The following is a 20,163-nucleotide window of genomic DNA, read 5'->3' on the forward strand; positions in this document are numbered from 1 at the left end:
GTCCAAGAGAGATGGGATGGAAAGGAAGCATGGGTAGAATGGTTGGTAGAGTTAGAATGCCTATCTGAGACTTGATCCTAGCGACCCATGCATTGACCTGCGAGAAGGCAAAACACAAGAGCTGGTTTGACAAACATGTCAAACAAATCGACTTTGAGTAGAGCAACCTAGTGCTACTATACTCTGTAAAGGACCATAAGTAGAAGATGAAGTTCAGAGGATTGGAACCTTTCAAGGTCCACAACATTAGTCAAAATGGCAATGTAGAGCTCAAGACTCTAGAGGGAGAGGGCATAGGCTTCTTTAATGGCAGTTTTCTCAAGAAGTACTACCCTCCAACACATCCACTACACGAGCCTCCAGTGGTGGAACCACCAATGAATGTAAGAGTCGCCACCATCACTAAGATAGAGGATGAGAATAAGGAAGCAGTAGCACATGTCTACCTGTGCATACCAATCATTGCCCAGAAGACACATGCCTTTGATGCACTCATTGATGAGGGAGTTGACTTTAATATCCTTACACATGACCATTGGACCCTCATTGGCCACCAATTGCAATCTATTAATGCTAAACTCATCTTGTTTGGGGGCAAATCTTACTCATGGTTGGGAAAGTGCAAAGTAGTGGTTTCTATTGAGACTAAAAGCCTACCAATGATCTTCTACGTGTTTCCTAACACTAAGGCTACCAACAAAGAAATGCTACTAGGATATGCATTCAAGAAATAAGCACACTACAATGTTGATTATGACTCACAACATGTTCACCTTGCCATTTTCCATGTTCAAATAGTGACAACTTTTCTCAGCAAGGGCAATGCAGCTCCATCTAAACCCAAAGTACCATTGGTAGAGGAACCTAGTGCCAAGCCTAGGGAGGAGGGTTTGTGACTTGTCCCACCCCACCAAAGCAGACCGACCATACATCCTAGTAGACACACCCATGACCACTGACTCATTTGAGTAGCAACTCTGGGTATCCAAATGACAATCGCCACCATCTTTGAGCCAACTTGCACAAACTCATAATCCCAAAACCTCATGCCCTAGGCTTAGGGGACAAAGCTGGCATTACAGAAGCAAATGAACAACCAAGCCATGATAGGTCCCCAAAGCCCTATTGCATCCTTAAGGCTACTATAAAGGCAAAAAATGAATTTGGTTGTTCAAGGCCACAAGTGGCACGTGTGTCCCTCTCAGACACCACTTTCCAGCCTATCTCCACAAGATAGTAAGCAAGCTAGGAATGAGAAACCAATTGATCCAAAAGGTACCAAACCCATAGGACCACAACAGATCTATAGAACAAAATTGTAGCCCTCTACACCAAAACCAAATCAACCTAACACTTCTAGTGTCCTAGCTATTCCACAAGCAGAAAGTAGTGCACCAACTGAGCCACAAGACCAACCCATCAAACGTGGCCACCAACAAACGCCCTACTAAGACCAATCCATGAAGTAGGCATCAATTGCTAAGTTATCTAATCTAGTCAAAACCCAACCTCCCATAGGCCTTAGACCCTCCTATGAGTGGAGATCTATCCTTACTTTGGCCGCAAACCTAGCCATAAATACCAGGGATGACCTGGTCACCTGCATCAAAAGCTTGGACACCACCTTCAAATGTTTGCTAAAAGCTATAAACAGTTGGATTTAGACCTCCTAGACGAGCCATTAGCAATAGATGTATGCTCCTTGCCATGCATTTGGGAAGAATATGAATTCATGTTTGTTAAGATTCCCATGGTAGCCAAGGAATTGATCGCCAATAAGATTTTTCAAGAGCAATCTCTCAAACAAAGGGCTACCAAATTATGACCAATGTAGGAGCAGGGACATACAATTAAAACCTATGAGTATGGCCCAACCTATGTCACTCCTACCTCATTCATCATCAAGGTCTTGGCCATCACTCGCAATCAACCATTAGAAGATTATATTATGGCCCACCCCTATTTAGATCGAATCTTGACTAAGAAAGAACTGCACATTTGCTATAGCATGATGAACATTGGTGACTTTCTAACTAATGTCCTAACCCACATTACATACGTAGGCAAGCATTAGACTATATAACATGGATTGTCACACCCACTTAGAGTATAATCCACAGTTCTATGATTTGCTAATGAAGAAATAAAGCCCAACTAGTCGGTGCTTAATGTCCTTAACCCTTCATCCTCCAATCCTAGGAAAGATCCTCATCATTCCCGAGGGGAGGAGGTAAGGTGGACAAGAAAACAATACTTGAATATCAAATCGGATTTCAAAAGCAAAAAATAATGGTTAAAGAAAACTTGTACTTGAGAAAAAATTTCATGAAATTCTTGTTGGAATTTGTGGACTACTTGAAGTAAAAATTTTCATTCTATACTTGAACATTTCACCATTCCATAACATACTTTTGTAATCCTCTTATCTTTTTGCAAAAAGTCATTTTAACTGAGCTAATATGAAGAGTAGAAGTCAAGATGAGTCCTGAACTAGTGGAAAGGGCTTTGGGACTTTTCAATGAGCCGAAGAAGTGGCCAAAGAGAGATGTTTACATCATGTTCAAGACAAGGGCCATGTGTACACAAATGATGGGATCAGTTTAGTCGACATCCCCAACCCCAACATTAAACTGCAAGCAAAAATGGTCCACATATTGTTCTACAGCTAGAGATACAATGCTTTGATGAGCAAGATTGAAGTACCACTTCTCGAAAGCCTTGGAGCTAGGTCCTTGTATGAAATCAACTAGAATGGCTATGTGTGTAAGACCATCAATTCTTCAGCAAAAAGCACTAGCCATAGTCCCTAAAGCAACATGTGGGGATTGTTCGACTTCCATAGCAGAGATAGCAAGAAAGAAACCAACATCCAACAGTTTAGGGGCATGCCAACCACCATACTCCAGGGAGCTGTGGGAGATGTAGAGAGGGAAGAAGTGGTGGAAGAAACACATGAGCACTCATTAACCCATGGGTCACCAATGCATTCACCCATTAAGGTGAGCACCCCAATTTCATTGTCTACCAAAAACTTGGGGGATAAAGAAATTGTGAGAGTACAAAAGGAAGAAGTAGAACAAGCTGCAAAGAAGAAGGAAGCTCACCTCCATGCACAACAACAACAAGAGGGTTTGAGTGAAAGAAATGTTAGTGAGTGAGGTGAGGAGGGGTCTGCCCCATCAAGCTAGGGAGAAAAGGAAAAGATTATGTTGATAATTCCCTTGGGGGGGTCACTCATGAATATATGTATATATACGTGAGTTCAAAATAAGGGGTTTTTAAAACAACATTTTTCTACAACATGAGGGGAGAAAGACTTAGAAGCCGCACAAAAAGAATCAAGGAAGCTAGAAGAGGAATGAAAGACGAAGCAAGAGGAAGAGGAGAAATGCCTACAAAAGGCTGAAGAAGAATCTAAAAGGGCTAAAGAAGAATGAAGAAGGAAGTAAAAAGATGAGGGGGGAAGGCTAAAAAGATAATATAATGAGCAGGTAGCTCTCACCCTTAGATTGTCAATTGAGCAAACCTCCCAATCAGAAGAGTTGGCAAGGATGAGCCTAGAAGATGCACTAATGCCGCAGTAATAGGAGTAGCTCAAGGACCTACTGTGGGGCAGGCAAGGGAAAGGCCCCATTATATCCACAACAACCTATCATTGTTGCCACACCTACCACTACACAGGAAACCGCAGAAGTCATAGTGAACCAAAGCAATGTGATGGCTTGGGTGCAGTACCTAGTCGGCATAGTATAGCAGCTCTATGGGAGTTCACACTCAACCGCCAAGACCCACCCATGATTGCTTATTGTTTCAAGCGTTTTAAGCCAAGTGCAATGGATACCTCTCAAATAGCCGTGTGCACTCATGCCTACGAGTGTAGTAAGCTTACCTTCATGTCCAATATTGAGTTGCCTCCTCGTATGAGCTCTCAGGTAGCTCCATGATCCAAGGTGCAAGCTAAAACAAGCTTGATCCTCAAGCTCTAAGCTCCAAGCTCCATTGTAGCATGTGTGAGATAAGAGAAGAGAAGAAGGAGAGAGGAGAATATGGAGAGCTTCTCCACCACAGTCCCCCACACTCACACACTCCCTCTCTCAAGCACAAGCACAAGCAACAACAACAACAACAACAATAAGAGAGCTAGTTTTGGCCACACAAGAAGAACCTACTCATTCACTTTTTTCCTTTTATACATACCCTAGCTCCTCCTTGGGCACCCATCCCTTTTTTACATGACCGACCATTTTAGCCTAGGTCCTCTTTCCTTATTCCTTTTCTATTTACATTGTTCCTTCACCCATGCTCGTCTATATTTACAAATTACATAGGAGGAAGCCTCGCACTCTTTGCCAAGTGGAATAGGGATGAAGAGGCTGGTCACTGTAGATGTAGAGTCAAGAAAAGACCCTAAGAATCCCAAAATAAAAGCTTCAATGACATCCATACCCTCGACTATGCCAGTGCCAATGAATATTGATGAATATGTAAAAGAGCTTCTAGTCCAATTGAAGGAAGAGAGGAAGGTAGTGTTGCAAGAGCTAGAGGTGGAAAGAGATACAGTGTTAGCTTATCAAGATGAAAAGATGAGACAAATAGCCACCCAAAAAAGACAAATAAATGGCCTAAAGGAGTTGGAAGCGCAAAAGAAAGTGGAGGAAAATAAGAAATAAGAGAGCACAAAATATCCCTGTGATGCAAAGGTAAGGGAGGAGATAGGGCTGGAGATGGATTTCTTAATCCTTTTACAACAAAATAATAATATGGAGGAGCGCCTCAAGCAACTGAAGAAAATAGGGGATGAGCTCATCGAGGAGTTGGAAAGAATGAAAACTCAGGCCTATATAGAGTTTTTGTAAGGAGAAACAAACAAAGGAACTGCTACTCACAGAACTACGTGATGCTAAGGCACAAAAAGATGAGGTGTTAGCTAAAAGGCTAGTTGAGGTGTAAAATCAACTCCATGTGACTAGAAGAGTAGCTAAACTACCATAGACAATATAAGGAGAAGATGCTCGAGACCTGGAAGGAGCAAGAACAGATTGTAACAATGCTATCTCAATACCAGACTTAGAGCATAGAAAAGATGGAGGAGAAGGCTAGGACTTGGGAAGAAAAGAGTGATGGAAGGCTCAAGGACCGTGTTGAATTCCTTGCCTTGGAGAAAAGTGAATGAATCATGGCACTAGCAAGGGCAGAAGTAGTGGAGGCAAGTATAGAAGTCTAGTAGGCAAGCCTTTCTTAATACCATGTTGCGTGTGACCCAAGCTGAAGGTGAGGACATAGTAGAAGGGCTAAAAAGGAAGGTTAAAATTATAAGAATAGCCATAAGGTATGATCTCCAGGAGTGCACCCCTACAGCCAACACTAACTTAAATGTGAGCAACAACGATAGTACTTGAGGCAAGCTAGGCTCTCGAAAAAGGAGCTGGTGGAGCTAGGGTTTGGAGAGCAAGGATAGCATATGAAATAATCTACTGAAAATCCAAGAGAGCCAGTGCAAGAAGAGGGGCCAAACTTTAAGCAAGGCCAAGATGAGGAGAGCAACCATGTGAACCTAGCCCACCATGGTAGGAGATACTACTTGAAGATCCCAAGAGAAGTGTGGTTCCAAAAAGGGTAATGGAAGCAAAAAGGAAGAGAATAGAGATGGTGGAGCAAGCAAAAAGAGGGCTAAGAGCCTAATTGTAGTAAGTTCTTGAAGTCCAGATCCTGCAAAGAGAAGAATGTTATCCCATAAACTAGGCCCAAGAACTAGCTCTCTGGGAGTAGTGGGAGAATAAATGCCGATCTTTTGAGTTCTTCTTCCACTACCCTCACTCCTTAGATAGAGACTTATCTCTAAGAGTGGTGGAGCATGTGATCAGGCTCACACAATGACTAGGAAATCAGTGGGGGACGGATGAAAGAGAAAAATACCCTACAAGGTGGCAGAAAGAGCCTACAAACTATTGGCAAGGCAAGGTTTGGAGATCCCAAAGATCATCAGTAGATAGAAGCCCAAGCGAACTATAACACCATACTAGAGGAGCACAACAATCCCACCTACATGCCATATCCATAGAGAATAGGGCTAGACTATAACCTGGATGTGCATGGCATGTATGATTTTCCCAAGATCTATAATGTGAATATTGGGAGTCTAAAGTAGTGCTTTATCTTCACTGAGTGGGACATATGCCCATCCATCACACACTTCCTTGACAATTTTTCATCCTGCCCCGGCCCCACATTCATCACTACCTATAATTATCTTAGGGTACTCAGGATTTTGCTCAAGCAAAAGCCCGCAGTGGAAAAGGCTCAACTGTCGCCACTCTTTTTTATCATCTGAATGCAAGAATCGATAGCTATGCAATGGCCTACCTCATGATGAGGGCTATGCTCCTACCTTCCGTTTGTATGGCAATCCTTTAAAATATGAACAACAACCGCTTCACCAAGTGCAGTCACCCCTTCCTGTCAACCACACCCCTAAATGTGCATATTAGCATAAAAGGCTACTTCCATAGCAGACCCTTCTTACCAAGTATCTTAGGCCTCCTCACAATGTTACAGTAGCTCCTGAAGAGCATTGAGATGACGTATAGCGTGCTCCCTCCTAATGTATTAAATATATACTTTTTAAAGGAGGAGAGAAAGAAAGAAAGTGAAGAAAAGACAAAGATGAAGCATAAGAAAAGGAATTCTCATGCACCATTAGAGTGCCATAGACACTATGCCTAGAAACAACAACATTATATTGAAACGGGTCATAATCGAGACGAAGACCAAGCACCACAAAAAGAATTTCTATAAGAGACCTAGTCTAAATGAAGCCACGAAGACCAAGTATAAGAGACCTTCCATTAGCAAGCCACGAAGGCCAAGTATAAGGCACCCGAGTGTTTCCAAGTACCATAGGCAAATGGCCGATTCCAACAAAAAAAGACAATGTTCCCAAGATGTTTAATAGAAAGAAAGCTTTCTCTTCTTTGAGGAATTATTAACAAAATCTTCCTCCTTGATCAAAACATGCAAAGATGAAGTAGGAAATGATCCCACAATTTCCATTGGTAATTGCATGGGTGATGCAATAGTCCTACCTCTCTCTTTACCACTTGCATTTGAACAAAAATCACAATATAAGTACGTGGAGCAGCTAACAAAGATCATTTCATCCCAACAATAATAATACCTAGTCAAACATTTGTGAACCATTTAGTAGATACTGACAAACATTGATGCAATGTCACAAAATAACATAAATCCTTGAACCCATACTTAAACCAATGCTTCGGTATCTTATCAGTATGAGAGCGTTGAAATCTCTTATTATGGTCAACCTCGTACATATGCACCCGAAAACATCGTGTGTATCCACAATGTACAACTTCAATAAAAACTGGGATCTTGATGTCAACATTAACATCATCATGTAAATGCTCAATGACACTTGTAAGTGTCCTTCTTATGATCTCATCACTCATTACTGCGCGCAATGTGCAGTATAGAAGCTGGGTAATAGTGCCACTCTAGGGTAGGCATCTATAAAAGTTAAATAAATAGCAAAATATAAAAAATAATTTACTTTCAAGAGAGTATATGCCAACCAAACAGGGCACATAGAGCAATTCACATATATGCAAAACCAATGTCCCTACATGATCGTCAATAACTACATCTCTGCAAAGAAAGCAATGCACATTACTGCACCTTTCGAAGAACATCCTTGTATACAATGTTTGTGGTCATATCCCCATCCTTTTCACCCAATAGTACTTTCACACCATGCAAAGATTTTACCCTTGAAAATGCAACATACAGATGACCATGTGTAAATATTGGCGCCTTTAGATAAAGCCCAACAATGGACAAAGTCTGTCCCTGTGACTTATTGATTGTCATAGCGAATACTAACTGGATAGGAAACTACCTCCGTTTCATAGTAAATGGCAATTGTGTAGCATTGGAAATAAAAGTAATCCGGGGAATAAAAGCTCATTCTTCCACATTTTTCCATGTTATTATCTCAGTATCTATCACTTTTCTATTGAAAGCTCTACATATTAACCGCGTACCATTACACATACCCCTTCTTGGGTTTAGGTTTCTAAGAAGAATAATAGGTGCATTTATCTTCAACAACAATAAATGAGAAGGAAATCCACCTCCAAGGTCCAATCTATTTAAATACTCAATAGAGTACAAAAATGAGGCGTCGATCTCTGCAATCGAATCTGCACTATAATACTGTTTGTCCTCCCCTAGCATCAATTGCAATGCATGATCATTCAAAGTAGCCACCTCTATATTCTATGAGAAAAGTATAGCACGCTCACTAAAATATGATGTGTAGTCACCCACATTGGACACGTCATTACCAATCAAGGTTTTGATAGACTACCCTTTCAACACCATGCTAGGTGGAACACACAACTTATCACAACTTTTGGTAATACCCACTCTATCTCCTATTCCTTGAATCCAACAAATGAACCCATTGTCCACTACACTACTAGTTGTTGACACTCGCATATTCCTAGATAGCCTTAGCACCCTTATGTAATGCCACAAATCAGAGTAACACAATGCAGCATTAACAATATTCTCACGTGTTCCCTTTACCACAACCGGCAAGACCTACCTGAAATCCCCTCCAAATAAAACAATTTTTCCACCAAATGGCTTATCACAACTCATAACATCTCCTAGAGTTCTATCAATTGCTTCAAAGGCGTATCGATAGGTCATAGGAGCCTCATCCCACAAAACAAGACTCGACTGTCTCAATAACCGAGCAAGGTCACTTTGAACAGGAATGTTACTTGTGTATCGATTATTTAATTCTACTGGGATTTTAAACCATACCATAAGTAAGTTGTATGACCACCTAGTAAAAGAGCAAGGCAGCAATGCCACATGATGCTATTTCCAGTGTTATACGGCCACCACTATGCACCTTTGCAGGTAAACATTTATACAGGAAAGTCTTCCCAGACCCACTAGGACCATCCAAAAAGAATGTATCCCCAATATCTATGTCAACAGCATCCATAACTGCACTAAAGGCAATTCTTTGTCCCTCATTCAACATTTCCTCCATGGATTCAGAAATCCTATGTTGTTTCAATGTGTTATATGCATATTCATCTTGCAAAAGAGGGTTAGCATGCAGTTGTGAGTTTGGTTGATGAGGTTCAAGCAACCCATCAAAATCAAAGATTCTTCACCCTACATGGTGCAAAAGATCTTGCAGATATAACAAAGCCATGTTAGATGCCTCACGCTGTAGAACACCAAGAGAGGCATGCACGTGCTATAGCTACAATCTATACATGATATCCTCTACCAAAAATCTTTCCCATAGATGGCCAGGCCGAGCTGGCTCATAAAAGACCAAAATTGCAACAAACAAAGTATTGAGTTGAGCACTAGTTTGTACAGAGGTAGCTTCTTCCAAGCACACAACATTTTCATCATCACCCTCCAACATGCCTCTTGCATTGCAAGCATCCCTAAAAGTATCATAGATCACATTATCAACAGTACACAATTCTTCAAAAGAAGTACATCCCCGACACTTTGTTAAAAGCATCCGCAAATAGTAGAGCTTACCACAGGTACGTGCCACAAAATACATCCGACCACATGTATTCCCACGCTTCCTCCTAGTCCACATCTTATGTCATGCATTCCACACCCAATACATTGGAAAGACTTGATAGCGAATAGCCCTAGCCTCTGGATGAATGTGGTTGCACACAAACCATTCGGTAAGAGTACTTTTTTGGAGGTCTTCATTCTGCACAACATCAAGTATACTATCCGTATCTCAAAACACCACATAGTTCTCACCAGGTAAGTGAACCTGCAAACATTGTATATCACGTTTTTCATCATGTAATGCATAATCATAGATCCGCCAACATGCCTCAGAGGTAGAAACATATCGTGCATCCAAATAACTTTGAATCTTGTCCACCTTGCGAACATCGACACCATTCTGTGCTAAATCAACCCCAACAGAAAATGTGACAGTTGCACAGTCATGCCTCTTGTACACATACTTATACAAATACTTAACAGTCACAACCATTGAGCACACCTCCACATTTATGTGTGCATTTTATTTCTTACTTGAGAAAGGATTATATGGAACAATCCATTCATTATCAATAACATTACCATTTATGATCACAGAGTTTCCATCATCTCATCTTCGATAAATGGGATAACTAGAACTATCAACTGTTGTCATGTCAACTAATTTTTGCATGTAGTCTTTAGTACATCTACCCTTATCCGTACAAGGACTCTTGGGGTTCAATCCTTTGAAAGGGACATGAATATTGCACTTTGAAATTGTCTCAAATAAGTCTAGAAACTTAACTCTATCCAACAAGTCAACACAAACCAATCTATCGTAGTGACATGCTTCAAAAAGGTTTGAAAGACGACTCTAAAATTAGCAAAGTATGAGAATGTGGTAGCCCCCTCTTTTGGAATTCAATCACAGTAGCATTGCCTACAACCTTTCTAAAGAGGTTCTTCCGCAACAACATGTACATTAAATCAGCATGTTTTTTTATGAAACACATGAGCAATCAAATCCAGATGGTCATAAGCACTTTGTCCAGGAAACAAAGCATTAGTTATCTCCAACCACTTTGGATTGCATGTCATTGTTATAAAAAGGTCAAGTTTTCCCTTGCATCACACTATAGCCATGGCATCCTGATATAATTGATACATGTTCCTTGGCCCACCCATGAATGGCGACAGTAAAACTATCCTCTTGCCAACAAAGGCACCAACAATCTGCATTGGCCCATTATCATTTTCCCCCACCATGTCTGTCGAGCCTTTGTAGGCCTCCAATCACAACATTGATTGATTCCGGCGACACCAAGTTAACCTATAACTACTCTATACTACAATAAGCATCAACAATAAATTGTTGCAATAGCCAACCACTGCGCAATATGCACACCTAACTATCTTCGCACACCTGAAGACGGAATGCATAAAATTGCATTTGGGTAACACAATTTTCATTAGACAATTCATATATGTTAACATGAACACTGGAATTACTATAGGGAACCTTTACATGCCAATCATCATCTCCTATAGGAAAAAGGAGGACATATAACATTGGCATATATGCTCTATGCAAGTTTGAAATAGCAACACGTCGACCACCCTGAGTGTAAACATGAATATCCCAATGATTAAGAGTATCCTTGTCACCCTATCCCAACATGATAGCTGCAACCTCAGTTTTGCTACAAGAGTAGAGTACTATTTGTTGATTCTTTAAACACCAAAAATACTCGTTCTTAGTTCTTGTGCGAGATTATTTTGTAGTTGCAAACCCACAGACCTAAAAGCCAGTGCATATATGTTGTGTCAATGCATCATACATTGAAGCTCCCCTAGCAAATTTGGTAATAAATCATGCATAATCCCCAACCAATTAAGCAACTCATGCTCGAGTTGTGAAAATCTTGGCCTTTCTTGATGTTGCACATCAGGAAGCAAAGTACCTATACGATGATAAACACAAAGCCATGCACTCTAAAGGTGTAACCATTCCCGACAACATGTAGCTTGTCAACATTAGCTCCGAGTGATACAAATGCAAGAGCATTGTTGTATGCTCTTATGTTATTTTTAAATATCCTACTCTGAGGGTGCATACCATGCAACAAATCATGCAATGGCTATGGTGGACGTTGCAATGGTAGCAACATTACTTTTCCATTTCGACAGCAGTGCCTTCCAAACAAAATTAACCCTTGCACCCAAGTCTCGCATCTCCACAACTTAGCTAAACACCTCTCACACATTTCAGAAAAACTTTCCATGGAATGCACATCCAGCTCTTGAAATAGCAGTACCGATGTTGGTGGATGAACATCCGTTGTGGGCAAAGCATGTAAAACGGAGCACAATCCACCATTTTGGGCATCAAAAATAGCAATATTATGAACACATGACTCATTAACCATGGAGTTTTCCACATTGTGGTGATTCCCAAAATCACAACCATCTAATTGATGTAAAAATATCAAGCACAACACGATCAACATGCATCATAGCCAAATCTATACCAACATGATGTTCAACTGGCTCATTATCCCCATTTACAATTTCAACATGGCGAGACACACTCTCACAAACCACTTCATTATGATTTTTCCCATTCTGGCACTTAGATATTGAAACGTTAATAACGTGTGACTCGATAATCACATGCTTAAGACCATTGCAACCACCCACCGATGGCAAAGCATTCATCAAATCCACACGACTTGAAATCCCCTAATGGTTTATCTGTTGATGGCAAACCATTAGCCAAGTCTTGGCCTAGTTCATGATGACCACTTAGAATCTCCTGATGAAGAGGTAGGTTTTCAATATCCCTGAGAATGGGTCTAGCATGATCTAAAATCCCTTTCCGAGCCCTGTGCCTATCGCTCATACCTTGTGGATGTAAGCACATCCCTACGAACACGCAACACATAGTCTCTACCAGTTGCTCGATGCGAATACCCCATATTGATTAGATGGCCACAAAATCTATTATCAACTAATTCCATCAAAGGCATGGCTCAACATATATGTACAAACACATTTAACATTTAAATATTTAAATATTAAAGATTAAATATCAAGACACACAATACCAAGTCAATGTATTTGAGTCAATGCCTGCAGTCATGTTAATGTATCTATCTACAAAGACATTGGTTGGGCTTGCCCATGAGAGAGAGAGAGAGAGAGAGAGAGAGAGAGAGAGAGAGAGAGAGAGAGAGAGAGAGAGAGAGAGAGAAACTTTTTGCTGAGATAGAGAATTTAGATATAAACACATGCATAATTGATCCATTTCAATTAACTAACAAAACAAAGTAAACATGCAACCACAGAAACGGTTATCAACACACTTTATCAAAGGCATGGTTTGATTTCAAAACTAAATGTATTGTGTACATTCGATGTGCGCAATACATCGAATGTAAATATACTAACCATCATCGGATTATCAAAACTGCTCCATATAAACCTCAAGAAAGACATGTCACGTTATACACACTCAATACATTTTACTCAAATATGCTTTGTTATATCAAAAGTGTTGCACATCTTAGCACATTCCACGTAGGCTTTACATAAAAGAAGTATATATTATCACAAAAAGTGCTAGCCCAAGCACATTAAAATATGCAAGACAATCCGAACCTATAAGTTCCACCCTAAGCAATTCTTTCTCCTTAGATGCAATCGACGGCTCAATTGTTGCAGCAAGGCATTAAACCTACTAACATTCATTTGAAACTGCAAGAATGGCAACTAATAACCCCTCTGGCAAATCACAGGTTCGTGGTCATCTCCAAGCCCCTAGAACAAAGCCCACATATCATTCACCAGTAGATTCATTAATCTACTTGTCTTAGAAATAATTGTTGAAAGTGCCCTTACTTCACCACCCACATCGATCAACACTTGCTGGAGAACACCCTATGTGTGCTTTGTCTCACACACAACACCATATAGACCTTTAGCATGTTCATATAACTCCATTGAGTACATGGCAAGTGCACGATCAACATGCGCACATAAACCTGTCTGCATTTCCATCGACTCATTCATCCTAGCCTCAAGATTTTTAAAGTCCAAAGCACTTGAAGTAGCCCTCATGTTTCTCCGAATCTTTGTAGCTCTTGTACATTTAGCAACATGTGTCCCTTGTCCCCTTGCCACCTCTTTCATTTTTCACACATTTATTCTATTAAAGCCCATATATTGGATGCAATGAAATATATAAATGATCATCTCTAAAAATATATATAGCACTTTGATGCAAGCGCAATTAAAGCAACTATCTTTCATACCCATGTGAATGGCTCCAAGCTGGCAAGCATCAAAGAGATGATGTCGTTGCCATTTTGTTTAATTCAACTGAATCCACTACATTCAATGGAGTCAAAAGCAGTACGTCGAGAATATCTCCCATAGCTTCGTTTTGTTCCATGGCTACACCAAACTTTAAAGAGAACATAAGAGTCACACAACAAATAAATCTCAAAGCTATTCAATACATAAGCAATAGACACATTCGCAACCACAAACCCTAAATGCATGAAAGAATGTATGTATGCTATGCATGAATGCCATCATGCACACATGGCGCTCACCAAGTTCAGCCAAGCATTGCCTAAGGCCCTGCTAATGGATGTTCATTCATGTATGTCTATATATTCTTGAGAGAAAATAACATGTCCTACAAAGGCAGGTGTCCCAAGTCTCTAAATACTTATTGGTGCCAATCCCATAGGACTATATTTTGAGATGGCTTACAATAACTTACCAACTCACAATAACAAAGAGAGAGAGGCATATGTACCCTGATTGCAAAACCAAACTATACAAAGCATCCCAACATGACAAAGAAGAGGAAAAAAAACACGAAGAAGAATGAGAGAAGAGAGTGTATCTGTATGCGTGTGAGAGAAGAATGAGAGAGAGAGAGAGAGAGAGAGAGAGAGAGAGAGAGAGAGAGAGAGAGAGAGTGTGTGTGTGTGTGTGTGTGTGTGTGTGTGTGTGTGTGTGTGTGTGTGTGTGTGTGTGTGTGTGTGTGTGAGGGGGAGGGAGGGAGGGAGGATATGTACCCTAATTGCAAAACCAAACTATACAAAATGTCCCAACATATCAAAGCTTCAATCATTCTATGTATCTAATCTAATCTAAATTACAAAAGCACATTAGCAAAATTGTATAGTAATCGAGAGAGACAGAGAGAAAGAGGGACTATTAAAATGGTTTAAAAGTAGTTTTATAATTTGCAAGAGACAGACAATGTGTTTCAAAATGGAGATTCTCATCAAACAACTCATTTAAGAAGTCTTGTAGGGATTACATATACCAAGCAAACTATGGCAAAGAAGCATTGGTTAACATTGTCAAAAACCTATTGTGATAAACTTTCAAAGAAGTAATGTTCTCTAGTGCATATCAAGGGCAATGTTCTCCAATTCCTGAAGATGATCCTGCATGGCGATTCATCTGCGTTAACATTGTTGAAAATCTATTAAGTTAAGCTTTCAAAGAAGTAAGTTGCACATCAAGAGCAAACCAAGCTCTCATTTTTGTGAGCAATCAACTCACATACTCCATCCTCCATATGGCCCACACTATTAAGAAGGTCTTTCAACTTCTCTTCTTGATCATCCAAAGATCTAGCACGCGGCCACCAATTTTTCTGGATATGTTCATAAATGTCACCTATATAATCCTTGATCTCTTCTAACTCGCCATGTATAGTTACTCCATCAACAAGGTGCCCTTCATATTTCTCTTCCAACATTCTCTCAATCCACTATAGACAATCACCAATGTTCTCACAACAAAAATCGAAGCTTTTTTACGTCGAAACAGTGTCTTCACTTGCTTTTCAATCCCATCCAAGTGATGAATAAACCTCAAGGAAAAACCAATGGAATTATCATGCCCTCCAATACGCTAGTGCACGACGAACTGCCTTCTTCCTTGTGACCTCCTTTATTTGCGTATATTCATGTTGGGGTAAAAGGCCTCTGGGCCTACCTGTGTATACTGTGACCACCCATTCTTTATTCATATATAATATGATAGTGCAATAAGGCTGTCAGTTCGGTTGGACAGCACCTACATTGTGTGTGCTCTTCTCTCCCACTGCCATTGCATCCCCTTCAATTGGTATCAGAGCGGGCCTTCAAGAGCTCATTCCAGCCTTCCACACGAGGTATGAGATCTTCATTCTCACTCAGTTTTTAGCTCAATAGGGTTTTCACAGGTTGTGGGCAACCACACCTCTTGGAGCTTCCTTCACCTGGATCTTGCTTCCAACCTATCAAGGCTTGCTGAGGCTTGGTGTAGGCCTTCTTTGGCCCCCATTTGTGTCCCCTCTGGGCCCCATCGTTGACACGTGGGACATTAGACCCCCCAACTAGCTAACGTTTTTTTTGTGCCTGTTTCAAAATCTGGCCCAAAAATCACTCTTTTTGTCATATCTCGGGCATTCGGAACCCGATTCAGGCAAGGTAAGAGTCTAAGTTGGGATTTTGGCATGCTTCGGACGCGATGGTAATATCCGATTTGCCAAATTCTGATGATAGAATATTCTGCAACAAATTTCAGGTCTAAGGCAGCTTGTATTTGTATGCCTATGGCTTATGTGATGCTTCTGCTGATGTCTATTGATACCAGATCACTTGTGGATGTTATGCTTCTTATGTGACATGCATTTGGAGCTGATTTAGCTCAGCCATTGACTATTTTGAACAATCCTAGATCTGTCCAAAACAGGACAGCCAGTTGTTACTTCAATTTTATGCTTACAAGTCTTGGCATTTGATGCCCGATTATGCCTGGCTGGTGCCTATACATACGAGAATGTATGCCTATGGTTTGCCTATGGATTTAAGCTTGGATTGAGCACTGATTTGCTCAGTTTATAGAGGTTATATGCTATTGGAAACTTCAGGCTGAAGGTATTTATGCTACGCTTAGGTTATGCCTATTGGTTACGGGGAGCTCCCAGCTACTCGGTATGATGTCATGATGTATTTGGACTATGCCACATGTCTTGCTTATGCTCCGAAATGCTTTTGAGCTGAGATTAGAGCTTGATTTGGGTTTGACTGTCACTTCTTTGCAGCAGCTGGCATTTCATCTATGACATGGTTTATGCCTAGGCTACCCAGTATGGGTTATGATGTCTTGGTGAATGCTTTATGCTTTGGCTGTGGATGGCAGTTGTTTGAGCTCATCTCGATATTCATTTGTGTATTCCCTTGAGCAGTTGAACATTGACTTGGCTTTTTCCGTTACGACCTTGGATGTTATATGGGATTTGATGCTCCGATTATGGATCTTGGCTATTACTTGGATGCACTTACAAGTATTGAGTAGTGAACTGCTCCCTTGTTTTGGCAATTGCCTATTGAGTTGTAATTGCTCGTTTGCATTTGATATGCAGGATACTTATTGATCAGTGGACTTGGATAGTGCTTGGGATTTATAATTATGGCTTTCTTGCTCCTCTGTTGTCTAGCTTCTATGCTAGTTGGGCTCCTGTTGCCTGTCCATGTTAGAGAGCAGATGCTATATATGCTTACCCGTCTATGCACATAGTCTACTGTTGTATACCTTACAGAGCCACTTATTTGGATGTTGTTGTATAAATGTTTGGGCTTCACCTGGAGCTTAACTTTTGCAGGATGCTTTGCCACTTGTCAATCTTTACTTGACTTGGATGTTCCTTGGTGGCATGATGTACTGCAGAGCTATGCGTATGCATATGGTTATGGGCTGATTTCATGGTTGAATATCATATGCTCTTATGATAGATGTCTTATGTTTTACTGTACTGTGATTGGCTATGTCATGCAGTTGGCTACGAATCTTCTTCATGTGGGAGCTTTTGCATCCTTGATTGATGCCTTTATGTCCCCCCATCCATTGAGGTTTCATGAGCATTTGCAGCATGCTTGTACCACTAATGTATTAGCAAATGATTGTCTTTATAAGCAGGTTCCCTATGTTGGGACAGCCCTCGACTGCTTGAGCTTCGTGGATGCTATGGATAGCCCTGTTCATGACTTGGATTCCTTGTCATCTTCTACAGGTTCTTCTACGGATTAAAGAGCAACAAAGATAGAGAGGGACTCGACATGAGCAGAGAGTCAACTATGCAACAAGTATTACCACTCTTTCTAGTGGTGAGACATGTAATTACCCATGATAATGTAGTTGAGCATGTCCTCCTGTCATCTAGTTTTCCTATAGCTTACTTGCTCAATGATTAGGCCCATGCCTTTGATTGGCTTTTTGATTCTGGCATCTTGTCATGTTACCCCTCGTAGAGCATGGTTCTCTTCTTACAAGGAGGTTAATGGATGTATTGATTTGGGCCTTGAGCAAACTTATGCTATTGTTGGTACAAGGAACATACACCTAACTTTACTTAATGGGACTTCTCTTATGCTCAAGGATGTTCTACATGTTCCCATGCCCAATAAGAGCCTGATTTCTGTCAGTCAGTTGCATGATGCAAGTTACTTTGTTTCTCTTCAAGATAGATCATGAAAGATCTGTCATGGTTGTTTGGTTTTGACCAGAGGTTCTCGAGTTGGTTCTCATTACCCAATGCATGTCTCTCATGTGGGAGATTCTATGGTTACAATTATCCACATACCACATGCATTGTTATGGCATTATCGCCTAGGCCATATGCACCACAAAGAGATGGAGATCTTGTCTCGTTTAGACTCATTGCTACCTCCTATGTCACTTACAGATCTTAATGCTTGCCCTAATTGTACTCTTGGTCCTTGCAGAGCCCCCTTGGTTTATGGCGATCGTATGAGGCATGCTCCTCTAGATCTTATCGATTGTGTAGTATATGGACCTATGCCTTCCCAATCACTTGGTGGAGCATCGTACTTTGTGACCTTTGTTAATAATGCTACCCATCATCTTTGGGCTTTTCCCTTGGTGCAAATTGAGAATGTTACAATTATGCTTGATAGATTTATGGATTCTATTGGTAGCAAGCCTAAGTGCTTGCAAATGGATTATAAGAGTCATGCTCTCTCTTCCAGCTTTCGAACCTCTTATCAACAATATGGCATTGATTTCTTATGCCCACAACATTATGGGATTGCTCATGGCATGTGTCTAACCTTACAAATAAAGGTTGCTTCTATGCTTACCACAACTGGGTTGTCTTATGGTTTTTGGACTGAGATCCTTATGACAACAATCTATTTGGTTAATAAGACACAATGCTTGACCTTGGATGGTATTACACCCCATGAGGCATGGAGTGGCATGCAACCCTCCTATAATTACTTGAGGATGTTTAGTTGCCAAGCATCTATACGTATGCCAAATAAGCTTGTCACATAGATATATCCTCCTTGGTTATGGAAATGGTAACTTTAAGGCCTACAAATTATGGAATTTGAATGCCCAACATATCATACACAACCATCATGCTATCTTTTATGAGATTATACTTTAAAATTATATTAGCATTGTGCATTATATTACATGTTATCTTGATACTTTAAAATTAAGTTTATACTATCTAAATTCAAGGTATTACATGTTATTTAACAAAATTGTAATATATATCCTATTTTGTGCAATACATAAATATATATACACATTATATATAATATTGATTTAAAATATAATGTTCCCTTTAATATAATAATTTATGGTTATGTTACTTCAATACACTTTGAAGTTTTTAAGATTAGGTATACTATTCAATATTATTAAAAATAATCAAGTTCTTATAACACCTTGAAATTAAGTGTGCACCCTAAAAATATAACATTATATCTTAATAAAAGAGTAAGCTTATGTAAAGATATATGGCTTAATAAAGATAGGTACATCTTGCAATCTAGTAAAAAGCTATGGTAGCTTAACATTTGAAGAAGTATATTATTCAATGTTATTAAAAATAACAAGGTTCTTGTAAGCACCTTGAATTTAGATGTACATAATATCTTGATAAGAGGGTAAGCTTATGTAAGGATATGTGGCTTGATAAAGATAAGCAAATCTTACAATCTAGCAAAAGTATTGATAGTTTAACCTTGATTTTTCTCAAAAGATTAAGTATACTATTCAATGTTATTAAAAATGATATGGTTCTTATAATCACCTTAAAATTAGAGGTCTAAAGGTAGATAAAACATAATAAAGGTAGACACATCTTGCAATCCAACAAAAGCTATGGTAAGTTAACCTAAAATGAAGGTGATGCTAAATGCTATGGAGAGGATTAAGGATGGGGCTAGAGGTGGAGAGATTGCAATAAGCTTCTAATACCATATTCAAAGTTTCAAATATACAACCAATATCTAAGACATAAGAGGATGGCATAAGAAAATAAAGACAAGTGAGAGAGATATGGGTATACAAATGTACACTTGATGTGATTCATCATTAGTGTGTATGCATCTAAATAGTCTTACATACATCAATTAAGGTGTAGTACAACAACTTGAGAAGTTACCCAACAATCACATCTTCATATCTACTAAAATCAAGGCTCTACCCCTCTTGGCAACTACTCAAACAATGTGTTCAAACTAAAACTTCATCTATTACATCACTCATTGCATA

The 20,163-nt window shown here is 39.9% G+C and overlaps 1 pseudogene; it reads right to left on the reverse strand.

The window, feature by feature from the left end:
* The window catches only part of LOC148036567 (small ribosomal subunit protein uS11y pseudogene), a 30,164-nt pseudogene extending 20,089 nt beyond the window's left edge, over nt 1–10,075 (reverse strand).
* Between the last annotated feature and the right edge of the window lie 10,088 nt (nt 10,076–20,163).

This window comes from Lygodium microphyllum, chromosome 5 (assembly GCF_053477565.2).
Source record: "Lygodium microphyllum isolate KBCC chromosome 5, Lygodium_microphyllum_v1.1.10, whole genome shotgun sequence".
Classification (NCBI taxonomy): Eukaryota; Viridiplantae; Streptophyta; class Polypodiopsida; order Schizaeales; family Lygodiaceae; genus Lygodium; species Lygodium microphyllum.